This window comes from Sander vitreus, chromosome 4, assembly GCF_031162955.1.
Source record: "Sander vitreus isolate 19-12246 chromosome 4, sanVit1, whole genome shotgun sequence".
Classification (NCBI taxonomy): domain Eukaryota; kingdom Metazoa; phylum Chordata; class Actinopteri; order Perciformes; family Percidae; genus Sander; species Sander vitreus.
Genome location: NC_135858.1, coordinates 3,675,033 through 3,696,175, shown reverse-complemented (window position 1 = coordinate 3,696,175; position 21,143 = coordinate 3,675,033). Strand labels below are relative to the sequence as shown.

Sequence of the window (21,143 nt, the reverse complement as noted above, 5' to 3'; positions counted from 1 at the left end):
CTGTCCTTCCCAACCAGCTCCACCAAGTACAATGGCAGCTGAGAGTTTTATGTTTATGAACTACCCTGATGGGGATACACATATCCATTAGATATGAGTCCGTCTATAGAGGGGGTCTGGTATTAACCCACAGGCAAGTGCCCCATCAGCAGAGAGGGAAAAAAACTGCCTTTTATGGCAACAGATCACAGACTCAAGCCATTGGCCACAAAGCCCACAAATGAGGCGTTAAGTGTAGTGGCAGGGCAGCAGAGAAAGAGGAGCAGAGAGATACAGTATGACCCACTGCTCATCCATGCATGAATCTGCCCTCTGCCTCCTTTCCTTTTCTCTCTCTGTCTTGCTCTCTACCACTCCCCCTACAATTTTTTTTTTTTTTTATCAAAACACACTTAACTGCCCAACAACAGTCACCACAAAATAATAACTGTTACCTGCAGCAGAATTCATTAAAGCATTGGTAAAGTAGCAGCCCTGTAATGTAATTTTCTTTTATAATTGAATATTAATTATCACGCAATATTTAGACAGATTCCTAATGGACGTTTTCTGTAATTAATTGCCAGTTAGAGGCATGGATAGTGCGGCAAAGTTAAAAAACACAACCTGACATGGAGATTGGGAAAAGACAGTGCGGCGACGGGCCTGCTGGGAAGGTTTCATCATTGTGCCTGACCCCCCCTGCAGCAGGCAATGGCAGGAGACAGGGGGGGGGGGGAGCATGGAGGAGATAGACTCCTCTTCACAGTCAGAGATTTAATTGCACGCAGATTCCATTACCTCTGCACAAATGTCACATTCTCTTCTGATCAGGGGGCACGGCAGCCACTGGCAGCATGGCTGGCAAGCAGCCAGACTATAGTGCAGAAAGTGTTCAGCCAATCAGGGCTCCCAGGGCAGACAGAGGTGAACAGAGGGACAGAATGACTACAGTACGCCAAAGATATTAAAAAACAAAAGGAGAGTCATGAACACAAAGCAGCTGACGATGCGACATTCAGGTAGAGGGCAATCTGCTTCAATAGCAAATAAATTATTGATTTCACGTGTACAATTAACAGAATACTATTTTCATTACTATTATTATCATAGATTTTCAAGTCAAGTGATAATGTCAAGATCATACAAATAATATGAACTAGCAGTTTTAACCTGAAAATAACCTTATTTCCCATACTTTATTAATAGTTAAATGAAAAGATGCAAAGATAAATAATACCCTTAAGCCAGGGCTGTAGTATTTGAGACGTTTTTCTACTGTCTCGGACTCGGCCATTGGACTCGCCAAATATTCTTGTTGGCTCTTGACCGAGTCCAGCACTATTTGCTTTTTTTTTCCTAAAAGTAACTTACTCTTTCAAAACAAAACCATTGATGACGTGTGCTTGTTCAGAAAACAGGTATTGGTTTAATTCCAAATCCATCGAGAACAGGCACTGGTAGTGGTCCTCGGTATATGCCTGGCTGTGTCATATGCCTCATCAGGCTTCAAACATTTTCATTTTGGCCACAGACACAATATCAGCGAGCACTTTGTACTATGGATTCTTCAGGACAAGTAATACGTTTAACAATGTGAACATGTCTTTATGTTTTTATGATAACCTGTGTTGCTTGTTATTTGTTACATTTTCCATCGGCAGTCCAGAATGTTCTTGTTACACCAGAATAAAAAGACTCAACATCTAATATGTAAAGTTGCACTTCAACTTTACGTGACTTAAGTAAAATTGTTACACTTAAAGGTAATAATGTGGCCTAATTTGATGCTTTCTTTCTCAGTCTTAACTGTCTCTCATTTGGACACAGTTTTGACTCGGTCTCGACTAGTCCTGGTCTTGGACTCGACAAAGGTGGACTTAACTACAGCTCTGCCTTAAGCACTAAAAATGTCTGGGTTTTTACTACATTCACACAAAAGACTCTGAGCTATGCATTTTCATTTTATAACCAAAACATCTGAGCTCATTGTGCACTTAGTAGATGAAGATCCTCAAGTATTCTGGACAATTATTCATTTTTATATTACAACATTATTTGAAAAAGTCAATTTTTCCATTTTAGTTATAGCCTAATAAGTGCTGATTACTATCTAGTCCATTGACTAATCGACAATTATTAAAATGGCGGTGGACCCTGTCAGGATCTTCTAGTCACATGTAAGAATAGCATATCATTGTTCTAAGCTTATTAATTTAATAGCTCTCGGGAATCGGGCCTCCAGGATAAGGAGTTGTGAAGTAGCCCTGATTGGCTCATAAGGCTATAAGAAATCAGCCATTCAAAGTCCCACACCTATTTAAATCACTGGCAAAGTCATGTATGTGGGCAGCAATTCAGAGGCCTGGAACCAGTCTCCACAAATAGAGTCCTGGAGTTTATTTATACAAAACAATTGCAACATTGGCCAGTAAAATCGTAAATAGATATTTTCCCTGATATATTCAGCCCTATTCTGTACTATTTGTTTCTTCATCATTCACATCCATGCTCACTGGCCTAAACAGCTGAGCAATAAAGGTGATGAAAGGGATACATCTGTTGGGATCTGCTTCCAGCTTATTATGGCCTGATACAAATAAGCGTAGTAGTCGGACCTAACTGTGCTTTGGAGCCACTTCACAGACGAACAGCACACACATTACTGTATGAAATAAGAGATGGGTTAGTGGGAGGATTGTCACATACCCTGATCACTGGTGCAGGACAGATTGGCACTCCATTTCCTCCAATCAGAATTCAGCTCACAGTCTTGAGGGCAGGACCACTGGGTTTCACAGAGGACACAAACAGAGAGAAAGAGAAAGAGAAAGAGAGAGAGAGAGAGAGAGAGAGAGAGAGAGAGAGAGAGAGAGAGAGAAGGGGAAAGATACAACTATTACAAACAGGAAGTGAAAAGGTGGGGAAAGCCCCTACCCTAATCCAATGAGCCCACATGTACAGAAATGACATAAGAACGGGCAAAAGTAAAAGTGATCATTGTCAGCCACAAGTATTTGATATGTTATGACACACTGATTCCTGTTGCTATCTCCTGGCCTACATGCATACCAAGTTATCTTTTATATCTGAATATGCAGATAAGCAGCTCTGACAGGCACACAATGTAAAATACTAGCAAACGTGTTTGTAACAGCTTCTGTGGTTTATTTCACACCTTAAAAACAGTAAACATGCATATGGTTGCCCTTTGTTCACTTGTGGGGAGAACTTTTGCAATACCCACATTAAAAACGTGCTGCATTCATTCCATATAGCTGTATGTTATGTCAGCTGTGATAAAACAGATTGTATGTTTGTTTTTTTCTGATAATGTTCCCAAATAATAAGAAAAAAATAATAATGATGTATAAATAAGCAATGGCATCTTAAATACATTACTGACACATTACAAAATTTTAATTACAACAAGCTAACATGATGAGATAGTTATTACAAAAAGGTCATTAAACTACTGTAACACACTACAAAGCTACATGTTGGTATGACACCACCGGTCTGATTGCTCTGGAGACTCCTATAAACCCCACAGTGGTCTCCACCTCAGTAAAAAAAGTCAAACCAATATTCATAATATTACATGTTTTTTGTTTTTTTTACATAAATGATGCATGACTTGTACCACTACAAAAACATATGAGACAACATTTTGTTTATTCAAAAACCTGGTGTTAAGCTCAAAAGCATTCATCTGTAGCCAGATAAACAAGTGGAAAGATGCTAATGACTTCCAGATACGGTTCAGATCATGCAAATGAGGCAGCAGAATAGATGGCTTCTGGTTTTGTCCCTGTCATATGAGCCATGGCTGCATGTGTGGCTTGTTGCCCTATGATATATGTGTGTACCACTTTGCCGTTTAATGTGGCTACAGCAGCACAGCAAAGCAATTCAGCCCCCAGTTAATTGGCCTGCTCTATGAGAAAACGTGTCAAAAACTAAATCTATAATTCTGTTCCTGTGTGCAGTGGTATAATTCCAACCAGACACAACAAACCCCAGCCCGACGTCCTAACTCCTCATAATTCAACAGTGTGGAATTCAACTAACTCTATTAGTGCAGCCGTTGTTTCCACAGCCCGGCGTCCACATTCCTGGGCCTGCCTTCGGCCCCACATCAGACCCATTTCATTATTCGGTTGCATCCCTGTCATTACTCCCCAATGTACTATGTTGATCCCAACAGACAGACACACCCCCCCCCCCCCCCCCCGTGGATTTATGGCTGTGAATCTCCATGCCCTTCCAAAGGAGCACTTGCTTTAAAAAGGTCCCCTCACTTTGAGAACGAGATCACCCAGTGACTTCAGCCGAGCACGCTGCTGTGTCTCCGACGTACAACTTACTCAAGCTTCAGTAACTACTTGATGAGAAGGATTTATGTGCAGTCTCACAAAAAGGATGTTAAAATAGCTTGGGAGTGCATAAGAGGCAGCTCTGATTTTGAGTCTTTATTGCAAATTAATAAGCACTGGATTTTAAAAAGTGGTTAGGTTTTATGGCGTAATGTGTCCATAAAAAAAGACTAAACAACCAAACACTTTGAGATACACTACATGCTAAGACGCCGACATAAAGTTAAACTTTTTTACCTCCAACTGCAAAGCATTCTAACTTTGCAGCCTTTTGCATGCCAGCTGCTCAACACCAGACTCGCTCTTACTCTGGAAACATGTGGTTGTAATCCCCGCTTTTCACTCAAATTACAAACTGTGTCAATTTCTGAGGAAACTTCACATCCATCCACTTTGCAGCATGTGTGTTAGTTGCCACTCATTTGTAAGTTTCAAGGCAAACGAGACAGGCACTTGAAGCTGTCCATCCACGTTAAGGGTTAAAAAAAATAATAAAAAAGGGTCAGAAATTAGCACTCGTCAGGTGAACCAAATTATGTTTCTTTTGCTATATTAATCAGTATGGGCCACCTGCTGCACGTTTGACAACACAGCATATGAAAACATTTATTGTTTGTGTTGTCGTCATCATTTCAAACCATGAATTACAATGAAGAACTTGATTTTCTTGACAACCGTTCATCTGATCGACTTCACACTTGACGGGTTTATTGCTGAGGACCCAAGGAAGTGAAGTGTCGAGTGCTAGCTCTTGAGAGCTACGGGACATATTTATTAGTAGTGCGTTATGTACACACTGTGTAATGTATTGAGGAGACCCGACTGTTACACCGCCGAACGGCATGCTGGGTACAGCTTGCTCTCCGTCGCTCGCTACAATACCTTCGAGGTACTGATGAAGAAAGAGAGCCCTGAGAGACTGGAGAAGTTAGCAGATGACTGGCATTGCTAGAGGGGACAGGACTAGCTCATGGCAGGTGTACTGCTCAGGAGCCAAGGAAGCGCAGTGTCGAGTGCGAAGCGGTTCTCGAGGAAGCTGCGAGAACAAATACCGGAGGCATAGGGAACAGGCACGTTTTCAACGAGCACTGCACTAGTTGTCAACAAGAAGCGAAATTGAGAGTGAAAAGGGAGACAAAAGATGAAATTGGAAAAGAAAGACTGCGACATGGCATCCATAAAGTCAGTGAGATGGATCTACAATGTAGCCAGAGTCAGTCAGAGACTGTGACTGCACTGTCTGGGGGACATTGGTGCTGTATCGGATCAATGGCTTGACCCATTAAGTTACACCATTCCCAGCACCTCATCTAATAGGAGCCGGTCTTTGGGAACACCCATGGTTGACCCATGCTGCTGGGGACAATTACAAGAGAGTGGTCTTTCAGGGCCGACGCCCACTTGACCCGGTAACGTAAAGACATGGAGGAGATCCACATGATTTAAACTCCTCCCCAAGACGTGCTGACAAGGTTAGAGGGTCAACGCAGACATTAACAGGTCAGTGTGTGGCCCACTTGGGAACAATTACTCCCAGTCACAGCTAAGTGGACACTTGATTGAACACGACAGAGGCAGGACACACTTCCCACAGATAACAATCCCCAGAGCCATTTAGGATAAAAAGCCCTTGTGATACAGCCTTTATGGGCAAAATTCATCTTCCTTTTCCCTTTTAAAAGAATGTGAGAGTGTGATAGAGAGCCATTCTCTCAAAGAGATGAGTCTCTCAAAGCATTACCATTTTCTAGCAATACTAATAGCTGCTTATGACACAGAAACAATTACAAGGTGACTGGGAGAAAAAGCTAAACAATGGGATGAGCTGTTGAGATTTCATTTTTCATTCATGGAAAAAAAAACATCTCACAAAAGAAAGTATCGTGTTTGAAACACCGTTTAACAGAACACTCCTATTTGACGATCAGGTTTTAAAACAACAGCAGCTAAACTAGAACTTAACATGGTGACATACCATTCCACAATAAATCTCTCATCTCTAATTAACTGTGTGGGTGCTGCAGATTTTTATGCTGCTCAACCCCTGACCTACTGTCAGTTTGACCCCTCTCCCATCACAATGACTAAAACTTTGCCTCGAACATCTGGTGCCTTTTTTTTTGCCGTAAACAGCAACGAGCACCCTCCCCAGAGTCGTTTCATGTCACAACTCAACAACAAATAGTTTGTGTTTCATCATAATGTGTGGGTTTAACATGTACTGTAGAAGATAAAAAAAAAAAAAACTAAACAGATGTTTGGGGGTAGCTACTGCAGATAAAATAGCAAACTTAGTAATGCATATCTCTGTGTAAAATGGTCACTCTTGTCCTATAGTCTCTTCATACACAAATAGGGCTTATCGATTCACGAACACATTTCCCCAGCATTTGCATAAGCTGTGTGTTGTTTGTGGTGTTGTTCCTTTTTTCCAGGGGCTTTGTTTATTTATTTCTCTGCGTTAGAAACCTCAAACTGCAGCGGTGGCTGGAGCTGCAGCTGTTGGTTGTTAGTGGCTGGAGATGACACAGTTCACCACTTCTCCAGGAGACAGCCAGCCCAGAGACCAGCACAGCTGCAAAACGCATGGAGAGAAGAGAAGAAAAGGAAAGAGTCTTTGCCTTTTTTTAAGATAAGAAGGTAAAGAAATCACTTTGTTGACAGACTCATATTACTCCAGAGGCAAAGCTCATCACTTGCCTCCCTCGCTCTTTTTCGAGGAATCAAGAAGCAGAGGAAGAAAAAAAACGAACTCCTGCAGAGAATCTCTCTCCCTTATCGCTCTAACCCGCCCTCCTCATTACCGGGGCTCTTTTTCCAATTCTTTTAGGACCCCTGAGATACAACCTTCCCAAAGAATTCAGCAAAGTGACACAACATTAACCCATTTGCGCATGCAACAGGCTCACCGGCTGACCCGTTGCTTGTTGTGGCAGTCGGCTTCATTCCCCAGGACTGTTTTTGTAACCAAGTGGGCATCATGTGAATACCATCTGGGTACCACTTATTTAAAGCTGGCAGAAGCGCTGTGGCAGCCAGCCTGGAAATGAGGAGAAGGGAATAAATTGCATCATTTACTTAACATGCATTTACTGTTGTGCCTGTTAAAAGCCCATGACTAAATAATTTTTTTTTTTTATTTTCGGGGTGCCAGTTTCTGCTGTCAGCCAAATCGTGTTGCACGTGCGACAAACAGAACAACTGTCAAAGGGCTGATAAAGGAGATACCGAGATGTTAACCACATGGAATCGCATTTACCACCAAGTATATTAACAGCCCTCCATCCATTTACACCAAAGAAATCTCCCAGTGCGTAATGCACTGCACAAAACCAATAAACAGACAATAAACATATTGTAATTATAATGCCAACTCTTTAATTACGTGTGTCATTTGGGGATGGTCGAGCTTGCTAATTGTCAGAGTGATGTGAAAGGATTGGGGGAGGCAAGAAGGAGATCAAGCCCCAGGCCCAATGAGAACCATATTCCCCACTCTCCAAGCGTGTTAGAAGGCAGAAAATTCAATTGGCACGGTTCCAAAGAAGAACAGTCCAAACAGCCTTAATCGGCAGGGACAAACTCCATGCAATCATTTACATTAGCACAAGTGGAGAGAAATATCTAAGGTGTCACTCCCAGAACATGAAAGCGAGCAACATTTTTTGCTTCTTGTAACCTCATTGTAACCCAGGTGACTTTATCCAAAAAGACTTCAGTCAGTTGCCACTGACCGAATGGTGCACCATCTAAAGAGGCATAAAAAGGAAAAAGGCAACTGTGACTTTCATTTAGCTGGAGTTAGAGTGGGATAGATATTTCACTTGATTTTGTCATCATTATTCTATGGCAATTCATTTCATTTTCCATAGCAGAAACATTACAGGACAGGACAGGACAGAAACAACGCAGAATGTGGATGACACGCTTTAATCCTATTACATTGCCAGTAAACAGTAGACTTACTGCAGGATATTAAACAAACAAAATGCCCCTATAGTTGGTTGTCTATGCAGGCGGTTGACCCAACATCACTGTTTGGTATGGATCTTTTAATTTTTTTATATTTATATTTCACCCTGATGATTCCCATTAGCCTATTTTGGCTTACATTTATCAGTAGACGGATTCTATGTTATATATGTTATGTTACAATGTGTTGTTTTATGAATGTGAACTTTGAAATACTCACAGAATAAGTGAGAAAATAGTTCCTGCACAATGTAGCTAACCACCTTTCTTCTGTGTCTTGGTATTGCCTCCTCATAGCCCCTACACTAAAAAGATCGCTTTTTAGTGGAGTATTTCTTTAAAAATACTGAAATGTTATTATTTTGTTTACAAAGTAGTTAAACTAACCAGCCCTACTGCCATGGGAATATTAGTTAGCCATATTATTTTATTGTATTGCAAATTCTATGCAAATATATACATCGTTATCTCAAGTTTCATCCATGCATAGCACATTTTGCCATTAATAAAAGAAAAGAAAGGCATTGAAAATTCTATTTTATAATCTATTACCTTTAGCAATTCAGTTATTTTGGACATGGACAGAGCTTCCTATTAGGGGTGCACGATTCAGAAAATGTCACGATTGGATTCAAAATCAATTTTCAATTCAGAAACAATTCTCGATGAAAAAAACGATTCACAGTATGTAAATGTAGTTACTTCTCCCGTGTGTGTGTGTGTGTGTATGTGTGTGTGTGTGTGTGTGTGTGTGTGTGTATATATATATATATATATATATATATATTTTTATTTAGTTTATTTAGTATCTTTTATTGTCCATATTATTCATGTGGATTTTTACTTATTTGTTATTTGAACATCCTGTTATGATGTACACAGCTGAAAGACATCACACACAACATACACATGTGTATGTTGTGTGTGATGTCTTAAGCTACTAGGACCTTCAATTTCCCCTTGGGGATCAATAAAGTATCTTTCTTTCTTTCTTTCTTTCTTTCTTTCATGTGATTGCAGTAGACATACAATTTAAAAAATAAATAAATAATATTAATCGATTTTTGGAATTCTATGAATCAATTTTGAATCGCGATGTGAATATGAATAGATTTTTTTGCACACCACTACTTCCTATGTTCAACAGACTAACGGTGAGTTCAATTCACTTGTACAATTTAACCCTCCTGTTGTCCTCGGGGTCAATTTTCAAAAGGTTTCTACATCAGAACATTTGGGTTTCTTTCAACAAAAATGTTCAAAAAGAAACAAGGTGGATGATTTCCACTCTTCACAAGTTAGATAAATGATCAGTTACCTACTTTCATTGAATTTTTTTTTTTTTTATTCAATTCATAGCATTTGAAGAAAATAATTGATAAAAGAATGTTGGGGGAAAAAAAGTGACAAAAATGCTGGGGGTGGGGGGTGGGGGGACAAAAACTTCAAAAGGCGCAAAAAACTAAAAAAATAAAATATCAACAAAAACGTTGAAATAAGTGACAAAAACATCGGGGGGGGGGGGAAGCAACAAAAGTGTTGAAAAAGACGACCAAAACGTTTCAATTTGAAATGTTGGACCCAGAGAAAACTGTTTGTTGGTCGACGGGATACAAAACATATCCAGACTAAACTTTAACAGTCGTGACTATCCACTGAATCTTAACTATTTGTCGAAATAATTCATAATTTCAGCATTTTTTTTTTTTTTTACTCAAATTAGGTATTATTTAATTGAAATGAGGTTTATTGACCATGAATTCAAAAAAGAAAGTGTAAAACTAGAGTTTATAAGTTGGCGTTAGTGATGAATCCGGTGGTAGTCCATGCAATGTTATCTCTATGGAATGTCTTTGTAAACCACTCAAGTAACTCCCAATATTATTTTACCTTTTGTATTTTTCTGTTGATTGGAAATTGTGTGTAATTCTCGTTTTTGGGTCCCCTCCCCACTCCCCTTTCTTTTCTTTTAATTATTTTAGTTTCTTTCTGTTAAATGGATTATGTATTGGAGAGTGCCCAGATTAAGAGATGCATCTCTCCATCACATCTTTTATTGATTATGTGTATATGCATCTGTAAATAAAATCAGGATAAGACGCACAGTAAATCTGTATATATATATATATATATATATATATATATATATATATATATATATATATATATATATATATAAAATGCACAATGAAAGGAAACGCCTCCATACATATTAACATTTAGACCTGGGTGCCGATGACAACACACAGGTAGTTGTAGTTAGCAACAGTTGTCTGTTTAGGCAAGAACTTGTTTTTCCAAGTCTGGTCACGTTGTCTGGAAAATAGCTGCCTATTTATGAGTCCAAACAATAAGTGAGTGCTACAATATTAGCATATACAGTATATGGCAGTGAATGTGGTGGACAAAGATCACAGAATGAACTGTCGAAACCACCATAAGTATAGTGCGCCCTGAAAACACTTTGTGAGATAACATCTCTCAGATGAATCATCAGCCAAGCAATAAATAAATGTCAGTTAGGCAATGACAAACTGTCTCCACCATTGTTTACATATTGACTGACACTATGTGGTTAGCCTGGCCCTGATGAGAACACAACACACAGCCTCCAATGGCATGATCTCACTTGGTGGAAAGAAATAGTTGTAACTGTGAATCTGGTAGAAGGGTGTGGCATTGCAATCAATGAAGGTGGAGAGACGTAAACAGAAACAAAACCATTGTATTATTGGTTCCACTGCTTTCATACATTAGCTAAGCCGGCTCGGAAACAGTCGATCCTGCACCAGTTACTCTAAAAAATGTACTGTTCAAATTGTTCACAACTTTGCTTTCTCCAATCCTCTTGTCTGTCTATGTGAGGTTCAACTGAACACTTCACTGTGGCCTGCTAGGTCTTTTACACAGGACCGCTATTGAAAAAAAGAGATCAGAGTGACTGAGTGAAAGAGAAAGAGTGCATGAAGGATACAGAGTTTTCATCTACTATCTATCTCATATTCTAATGAAGCCATTATGCTCTAAAAAGAGGCTGCTCATCTATTCATTTTATGGGGAATTTGCAAAAAAAGATGACACTGCAAGTGGGTTGGTCGGAGTGATTAAAATTCTTTGAATTAGCCCTTCAATCACTGCATACAATTGTGTATAAAGTACACAAAAATGCACTAAAAACCCACGGCAAAAGCCCGTCTGTAGTAGGATATGAAAAGATTGATTTACTCATTTCTAACTGGGAGTTGTTTTCAGCGGGAGGAATTGATTGGTCAACACATTAAAAGCGTGTACATCATGCACTCCATATACTCAACATGAAAAGGCTTTTAGAAAAATATCCAATAATTCAGAACAGTTGATTGCTTACACCACACCACATTCAGCAGCGTTTACAATAGGTGCAGTAAATCTCCGACAAAAGGCTGTAAACAGTAAATAGTAAATGGTTAACCGTAGCGAGCTGGGAGGAAAGCAACTCTAGAACATGTGTGCATGATGCACAAGGCACTTTGATGTCACATGTCAGTTTCACTTACTAAAAAAAATGAGTACATAATAGATATAAATAAGACAATAAATAAAGTGTTTCACACACACACACAAACGTCGTGTTATAACATGCATAGTGTGTTTGACCAATACATAAGCAACTGCTGTCACAGGTTCATCTCTGGTACGACTGGTCGTCATCAGCGTCTACTACGGAGACTCACAGATCTGCAACCGACGCACTATTCCCATTTCTGCTACAGAATTAGAGTTTTTCTCATGCTTTTTATAGTTCCTGGAACAAAACAAGTACCAAATAAAGTTTCAGTTCCAGTTCAGATTCTCTCTCTTGCTCACCCACTCTTTCTTGTTCTCTCTCCGTCTTTATCTTAGGTCTTTTTATAGACCAGCGGGGTAGTCACTTAGATAAACACCTTGTAAGCCACAATAACATAACATAATATAAACGTGCGTTCACCCATTCACAAGAAAGCCGAGCGGTGTCAAGGACATGAAGCCAAGTCAGCATTAGCTCATTCAGTCAACTGCAAATGCTGGTTTATCAAAGAGATATTCAAGAGCGTGCATGCGTTTGTGATGGTGTACAAAAGCTCATCACTAAACTCCTAAAAGTCGAAACTCCCATCAACTGTCTGCTGTTTTTCTTTTCCTTACCGCTGTGAACCCTGACTCTCTCTCCCCCCCCCCCTCACAGATCACGTTCTTACGAGAGAGCTGTGTGCCTGTTGTTACCGCCTGCTGTTACGTATGTCACCTGACTACCAGGGTGCATGTGCATGCTTAGTGTACAGAAGTGAAGCACATCTTTCTCAGGAAACAGGGGAATAATGTCAAATCTAGGCTATCACACACACACTGCTCCTCTCCTATAATCATTCAAACTGCATTTAAGATGAATTGACTTCCCCCCTCTCCCTCCACTTTCATATCTCAGCTTTCCTCTCTAATAAAAGGCAGAAATGCCCCAAAAAAAAAAATATAATAATAATGTTCGATACCAATACCGTGACTTTGAAACCGGTTCTTGAACGATTTTTCTATACCAATTTTATAAAATTAATTTCATAAAAAAAAAAAAAATGACAATATTACACATTACAGCACAAATCGACTTTGAATTTATTTTTCAGCTCCTACTACGTGAGCCCCGTCTCTGTGTGTAATGTAGAGTTTTTCCTGTGTGTCTCTACGACGTGTAACGTTAGACAGCCAATCACAAACACTATTCAATCTTGGTAGAAGCATGCTGCATTCTGGTTGGCTCACTGATGCTGATGACATTTGGCCCTTAGGCATTTTCCGATACTCGATACTAAGGATGCAATTCGGTCGGTTCCTAAAAAAGTATCAAATTCGGTTCCCAGCCCTACAAACGACAGACTTCCAGCTGCTGACCATTTCAAACTTGCCGCTCGCTGCACGTCACACAGCGGACTGCTGTGCTTGCTGCTGTGTGATTCTTTGCAGGATCAGCAGCAACCACTGTGGCTGTCGCCTTCCATCATTTAAAAAGGGACTTTACACACATCCGCAGCCTCTGATGCTGTGAAAGCCACAAAAGTATCATACCTGACAGGGATCTTTGTGTGGATCTCACCTTAATACATGCTTGATAAGCAGGAGCCTTAAATAGTTAAGCCACCAGGCTGCGCGTCTACATAAATCCATACATGGGCCAAATATTACCTCAAACATTTTAATTTGCAACTTGACATTTTCAACCATGGTTCAACTAGTTTAAGTTCATAGCAAACTAGTGGGCTTGAAAAGGCCATAGTCATTCCTAGCCAGGGGTGTGTTCAGCCAATTCGTTATAATAAACAAAAATGTTGTTTTGGAAACTGGGTTGGGACTTAAACTCAATATGACCTGGCCTTTAACTGAAATCTACTAATGTTAAAGTTCTGATATAACCACATCCAAGGACAACCTCCCTCTTTTCCTTCCTGGCAAAAACAGTTTTGAGCAAAGTCAGAAAACGATGCCATGACCCAAGTGAAAACTTTACTCAAAGTACCAAATGTTATCTACTATGGTTAGAGTTATACAGGAGAACAGCAAGGGAAACTACAATCTCACAATTTCCAAAATCGAAAGTGAAAGTATATGACCAACCTAGGGGTGTAGGATCTGGACAAAATATATTGTGATCATCAAGTACAATATTTGAACATTATGACTGTGGAAGAGTTTAATACGTTTATTATACATATATTAATAGTGTAATGTGTTTTTAAAAAATTTAAATGAGGGCATATTATAATCATAGAGATCGATATAAATGATACTAATGAATTATCACCCAGCCCTAAGAAAGTGAGTGCTTCTTTAATCACAAAACAACAAAAACAGTGACAAAGTGGTTATCAGCACATGCAGCAAATGGTTAGCCACACTATCTGCTTCAACACGTAATTCCATCCCAGGCTAATCTATTGACCGAGATGATAAACAAAAATAAAATCACTCCTGTGAAAATAACCATCTCCATCTGAGTGGTTTGGGAATGGAGCCCCACCCTGTTTACAACGCTGAGAACAAAAACAAACTCCCTCCAAGGAGCCCGGGCAAATGCAAGGCACACACTCCAACCTATACAGGCAAACAACAACAACGTCTGAAGATCTACTGGGAGAGCAGGCTATCAAACAACAGTAGCCTGCGCACAAACAAGGTGTGCATCTCTCTGTGTGTTCGAGGGTATTGGAGAGGGAGAGAAGGTGTCTGAGAGAAGGAGAGGGAGTGAAAGCGAGAGTTGGTGTGAAAGTGGAATTGAGTAGCAAACAAAGTCAAATACCACCACCCCAGTCTCAGCTCAGGTCAACTGAATCATCAGGAGTCAGGGAAGATGCCGTCACCATTTCTCATGAATAGCTTACAAAACCACATGAGGATGACTTCACCGTGGCAAACCCAGTAGTTTGAGAACGCTCTCCCTCAATATCCAGGGGACTCTGAATGAAGAGGTAATGAATCTCAGTTAACAAGGCCATTATCAGTGAAGGAACGACATCAACAGGAGGGACTCTGAATCCATGAGGCCCTTACATACACTGGCCTTTTATTGTTGCTATTAACTACTCAGGCATACTTGTAACAACTGCACCAAAAAAAAAAAGCGCGCACACACACACACACACACACACACACACAGAAAAAAGAACCATGCTTTTGATCTCACACTGTACGTCATCACAGTAAACAATAAGACTGTATAAAAAGGGACACAGGCCCAATTAGCAATCTCTGCTCTCTGCTGTCAAGTATTTAAACAGTCTGCTAGGATGATAATAGTAACCTGCATACTTTCATCTGTGCTCTAGACTCATCAGCGTGGTAGCACCTCTGCTGAAGCGCTGCACTGCATCTTGGGTAATTACTGCTTCCCAATTACCACCTAGCCGGTAAATATATATCAAATAAACAAGCAACAACCCGTCAATTAGGAGCACCCTTTCATAATGGGGGGTCTAAAATGATGTTTTATGGACGGACAGAAGAAAGCAGTGCGAAAACAGAGCATTCAACTTCAAAGTGAACTTGTATCAGTTAGCCGCAGCTTAAGAGTACATCTGGGCATTACAGTTTGTAAAATAATGAAATCACATGTTTTTGAGGCAATTAACATGTGCATCTCATTAAAAGCTGTTTTAATTGCCAAGAGGGCAAATTATACAACACAGTAACAGTGTTTTTACACAAATAAATTACCTAAAAATGAAAGTGGCCTCTTCTTCACAGACAGAGTGAAGAGGGACAGTAACATTGTTGAATTCAAAGGCAGAGAAAACAGCTGCAGTAACAGTCTGTCAACAAAATTTGCATTGCTGCTCTCTCCTCATCTCCATTACTCTCTCCTGTCTCTCCTCAAGCCCACGGAGCTGCCGGCTTAGATCTGAGTACTCTGATGGCTTATCACATAGCGAGCAGCAGGCTAAGCCGGAGTGATGCGCCCAAAAGACATGATCAAAGCACACCAACTTTCCACCCAGCAATGATGATGGAAGAGCAGGCCCTGCCATGTTATGTTTCTTATTAGGCTGGGACTGCCAACTGAAAACACAGCCAAGAAGTCAAGGATGAGGCCTCTTAAAGATGTGCTCCTGTAACCTTATTCTACATCGCGCTGCCTAATGCAGTTAACGGGGTTTAAGTAAAAGCCTGGGACATTTTCACATTAGTCAATTTCAGTTTTTGCTACTCTTATTCTCACGTTGATATAATATAGTAATGATTTAACCTATAGCCAGATTATGAAAGCTTTTATTTTGCAGCTCTAAGCATCCAGCTTTGGACAGGTCTTAAGATCTGAACACTTGGGTGCAAGTGGAGACTTTTACATTTCCAGCAGCAGTTTGGCATAAACAGAGGAACCTGTGAGATAACATGAGCAGCCACCACAGCTGAACAGAGAATGAGCAGAGTGCCACCACTAAAACGTCCTAACAAAATATATCACCAATCAAATCGCAACGTTTGACTGAAAAGTGATTTTTAGCGGCAGCATACAAATATCAATCTACACAACTTGTCATCAACATATAATATTGAATATACGTAACAACTCGCAACTACGACTTTAAAGTGATGCTTCCTCTTACACCCTCGAGTCACATTGCCTACATGACATGTCTACATGCATACAACCAGTATTCAGGAATAGCCCAATTCCAACATAGCTGCACCAGGAACGTAACAGTCACTTTATTTTTAATCTTTCTCCTGACTTTTCCCAAAATTGCCAAAAAGCTAAATTTCCTTATCTGTGTAAAGTTTTAGTCAAAAAAGACAAATGAAAGCGAGACATCTTTTGGAGAACCGGGCTTCAAATCACATGTTGTTTGAACATAAACTTTTGAAAATACTGTGGAGGTAAAAGAGAGAGCAAACGCGGTCGCCCTGGCATGATAAACCAAACAAGACATGAGTAATAACTACACCCTCTCAGTGTAAATATTCGTTAACACATATTTGATACAAAATTCCCTAAAAACGGAATGAACGTCATCCATCAGGCCATCGAAGCCACGTCATAAACACACGCAGACTGACATAGAGACTGGACAGCTGACAGAAACAGGAAACAGGAGCTGAGGTTTCGCCTGGCAGCTGAGCACAGCTTGGAGGATATCGTTAAGCCCCTCATGTCTGGAGGGAAATGTTTGCAGCTCACCTGCAACATATACCAAAACAAGTTTGGTGCTTTTAATGAAAAGATTTAAAAAAAAACAAATTTAAAAAAAACTCTGATTTTAAATAAAATGCTAAGAGGCTATTGCACTCACTCAAAATGAGAAAAGGGAATCGTGTGCATAAAAATAAAAACCATTCGGCAGTACATCAAATGTTTAAACAAAGAAAGACTTCTTAAATTTTGTCAACCTACGACAATTCATCTCATGAATTCTCAAATTTTCTAAATTGGCTAAGTTTTGTTTATTTATATAATGCGTGAACACCTTTGTCTGAATAAGAAGATATAGAAAATTAAATAGAAAACATCTCGACTGACTACACTACACAACCCTAATTAAAGGTCTCATATCAGATGTGAACGCAAACCACACCACAGTGCAAAGCCAACTCCCTTTCATTTTAAACTGTCTGTATCTTGTTTGAGATGAGTCTATCAGCAAACATGATCAGTCAAATCAGCTTCTTTTCTGCTGAGTTTTCTGTGTGATCTCAGGTAAGAAAGTCAGAAAAACACATCACACATTTTACTAAGATTAAATCCCAAGGTAAAAATATGTTGTTATTATTATTATGTTAATATAAATACTCTGAGAATTCGAAAATACGTATTGATACAGTACTTGGTAAAAGCGATCATACAGGGAAAGGGATTGAAGAAAAATTTTTTTTACTGGTACCATTTCAATATAACTTATTGATACAGCAGAGGCTGTTGCAAACTGTTCTGCTGCCCATCTAGTCTCTAATACAACTTCACAGCATGTACAACCCAGCCTTTATGTATTAAAATCGCACTACTTTTGTCTGAAACCAACACACCAACAACTAAATCATTACGCCAACTTGACAGGACTAAACAGGATACTTCGATATATTTTTGCAACAATAGACACAACCTGCACCCCAATGTTGTACTGTATTCCTGCAACACAAAACCAGCAGTTAATTCATTTTGTAATGCAACTTAATTGATTGTTGTTGCATGCACAATGATGACATTTTTGTCAGCATCCCTGCCTTTATTAAGGACAGATGACAGTAGAAGACAGTAATTAATGGCTGCATGAGTTAATGGCCGTCCTGAGCATTTTGCAGTCTCCATAGAGACGGAGGAGCTGCACAGAGCACACCTGAGGCTGTCCACTCTCCGACCAATAGCCTTCCCTGGCATGGACAACCGTCTGCCTGGGCACACCACAGGGGCCGGGACACACTAACCTTTACCCTGGAAATATTGTTCTGCTTTCCTTTGTTATCATTTCCATTCATGTAATAGAGCACTAATGAGCGTGCTGCCCTCATAGTCCTATTGCTAGTGCTTTTCCTCTTTTGTGTTGTGTGAATCAAACATGCAAAAATCACATGACAAATTCATTTACCAGAACATTCCCTTTATTCATCTGTCACTTGTCTTGCTTTGTGCAAAAGTGTTTCAAGCAACTGGTTTGAGGGCGTCTTGTATCTAAAAATCAAATGAGGGGCGAAGCCGGCAAATAAATCTGAAAGAAACAATACAGCAAATACAGAACCTTATTCCCACACTGGACCAGAAATAACTCCTTATCATTCAGCTGCAAGCAAGGGTGCACAGTCAGTTTTTCAGCCCCTCCGTACCCAGCACAACGTGTTCACAAATACTGAGCCATCAGATGAAAGAGAGGGCCGCTCCACTCGGGGATTGGAGTCCTCACACTGAATGCATGAGTGACTGATTACTTTCTTACCAGTTGAACCTCAACTCTCTACAAAGAATAGCCTTAGCCCGGGCCTGAAGAGGCCAAACTAGAAACAAGTGCTTTCCAAATAATACAAAATCACAGACTGGTGAATTAAGCATCTTGCGTCATTACAATGCATACAGCTACACTTCCTCAAATTTCAAGCTTTTTTACCCCACCCCCTGCCAACTCAATTTATTCACTTGTAGTATGGAGCACGGAAAGTACAGCCATTCTAGTTTGTAGGAGCAGACGTAGGGGACAGTGTTAGGTTGTTCCCATCAGAAACAGCAGAAGGCTAAATGTCCGTATGCAACAGCCGTGTCAAACGGCAGGCTTAGAAAAGTTGCACAAAAAAAAAAGTTCATCCTGTGTTTTAAAACCTAGGTCAGCATTTGCGAAGGTCCATTTCTGCATAAGTGAGCACACAAACCCCAGTGCCTGTTCAAATAGTCTGCAGCTCTCTCTCAGGCAGCTCATGACAACAGCCCAGCAGCAGCACTGTTTGATCTCCAATGTTTTCCTTAATCTGGGTTGTCAAGGTTCGCTTGTTGGAGGCTGTTTACTTTACTTCTCCTACAAAAAGGTTTTTTTTTTTTTTTCTCCCTCAGACAATGACTAATCCAAAGACCAAGAAGGAGGGAGCCCTGCCAGCAATAGTTGTTAAAGCTGCAGTTTCCCTTTCGTAAATTTTCAGATGGTTTTAGTCCTGCTGTTGCCAGCTGCAGACTTACTGTAAAATATATTAGGCTAATATTTAATTATTTTATGTATGCAGTTCACTCTCAATAGACTTACTTTGTATCTTTTAAATATATATATATATATATATATACATATATATATATATATATATATACACACACATACATATATACACACACACACACACACACTTACTATTATAATACAAGTTACTAATAAATCAACATGGATTAACTACACAAGACATGTGTTTATAATACTGTATTTAGGCCCTATATATATATATATATATATATATATATATATATATATATATATATAAAAGCTGCACAGTAAAATTCATTATCATACCTGTTATTGGTGTCCATTTGTCTGTAATACACCTGTAATAAAATATTAATTTAAATAGAATAAATCTAAAATTGACTGCTTTGAATGGATTTTTACAAATGCTTTTTTTTTGCTCAAGTACATTCCTTTGTACAGTGCATGAGGATACCACATAACGTTAATCTACGTACACACTATAGCAATATCAGTTGATATTAAAATGCTCTGTAACTTCAGCCTATATTTACAGTTAAGAAAATATCAAAGTTTAATCCACACCATGTCTGACTCTAAACCGCTCCGTTTAAACTTTGAGCAATACAGTTAAATAAAGCATGTCAAAAACTAACTTTTGTTGAGGTGTGAATTTCAGTTGTGACAGCTATCAATAAGATTTTGCTCTTTAAATCCTTTGTGTTAACGAAAAGTTGACTATGAGGTGAATATCCGCTTTAAATGTAGTGTATACTCAGCCGCACCGAACAGCCTTCGATATGATGGACAGCCCGATAAAAGTCGACCTGTCCGTTAGCTAAAACTCTTACAGTTATAATAGCAATAGTTTCGGGGCAGTTGTAATGCCTTCCTCCGGTCTTTCGGAGTTTGGAGGGCTGCTAACACGTGGGGTAAAGCTCCCTCCCTGGTCCTAACGTTACTCAAAAGAAATCACGGCACTCAAACTTCCCTTACACCGTGTAAACTAAACAACTTTTACGGCTGTATCCGTAACAGGTAGCTAGTAATTAACTGTTAACCGGCTATCATCAACCAGCACTTTAGAACCAACTGGTTATAAAGGTGCATTTCGCCCGGGGTCTCACGAGCAACGTACGTTAGCCTCAACTAAGTTTAGAAATCCAACTTTCCAAAAAAGTGGAGGATACAACACTCGTAGTAACAAAACCACTCATGTTACAGAGACATTAAACGGCGCTACCAAGCAGCCTACATGCTAATAATACAGGTGTTTGTTTATTTGTTTATTTCGCTAATTGTAACCATTGCAGAAAACAGCAGCAAAACGCGGAGACAAACTCCGTGTGTGTGTGTGTGTGTGTGTGTGTGTGTGTGTGTGTGTGTTTGAGTGCAGCATTTCTCTATATATACCATACAGCAAAGCTAATGTTAACATAATAGTGAAACTTACCAGAATGGAAAACGCTTTACAGCAGCTAACAGGCGCACGCGGAGGGGTACCGATTTGCTAGTATTCAAACCGTGCACGCGAGCTTGTGTACCGAGAACGCATGCGAGAACAAATCACACCGTAAACACCGCACGTAAATAGGCTATTACTCCGCCCGCTGGTGTTGGTGGTGGAGGTGGAGGAGGAGGAGGGGGGGGGGGGACTAACTAA

General features: G+C 39.8%; 1 protein-coding gene across 8 annotated transcripts in view; it reads right to left on the bottom strand.

The window, feature by feature from the left end:
• Window positions 1-21,143, bottom strand: part of foxp1b (forkhead box P1b) — a 158,735-nt gene that overhangs the window by 137,411 nt on the left and 181 nt on the right. For 3 of the 8 annotated variants that reach the window (XM_078247733.1, XM_078247741.1, XM_078247736.1), the window contains exons 1-2: window positions 20,934-21,115; window positions 2,689-2,767 (exon numbers count right to left, since the gene is read on the bottom strand). The gene's annotated coding sequence lies outside the window, so the exon portion shown is untranslated. Of the gene's footprint in view, window positions 1-2,688; window positions 2,768-19,807; window positions 19,840-20,933; window positions 21,121-21,143 lie in introns of those variants that run through there. The other 5 variants (XM_078247740.1, XM_078247742.1, XM_078247735.1 and 2 more) reach the window with 4 other exon arrangements.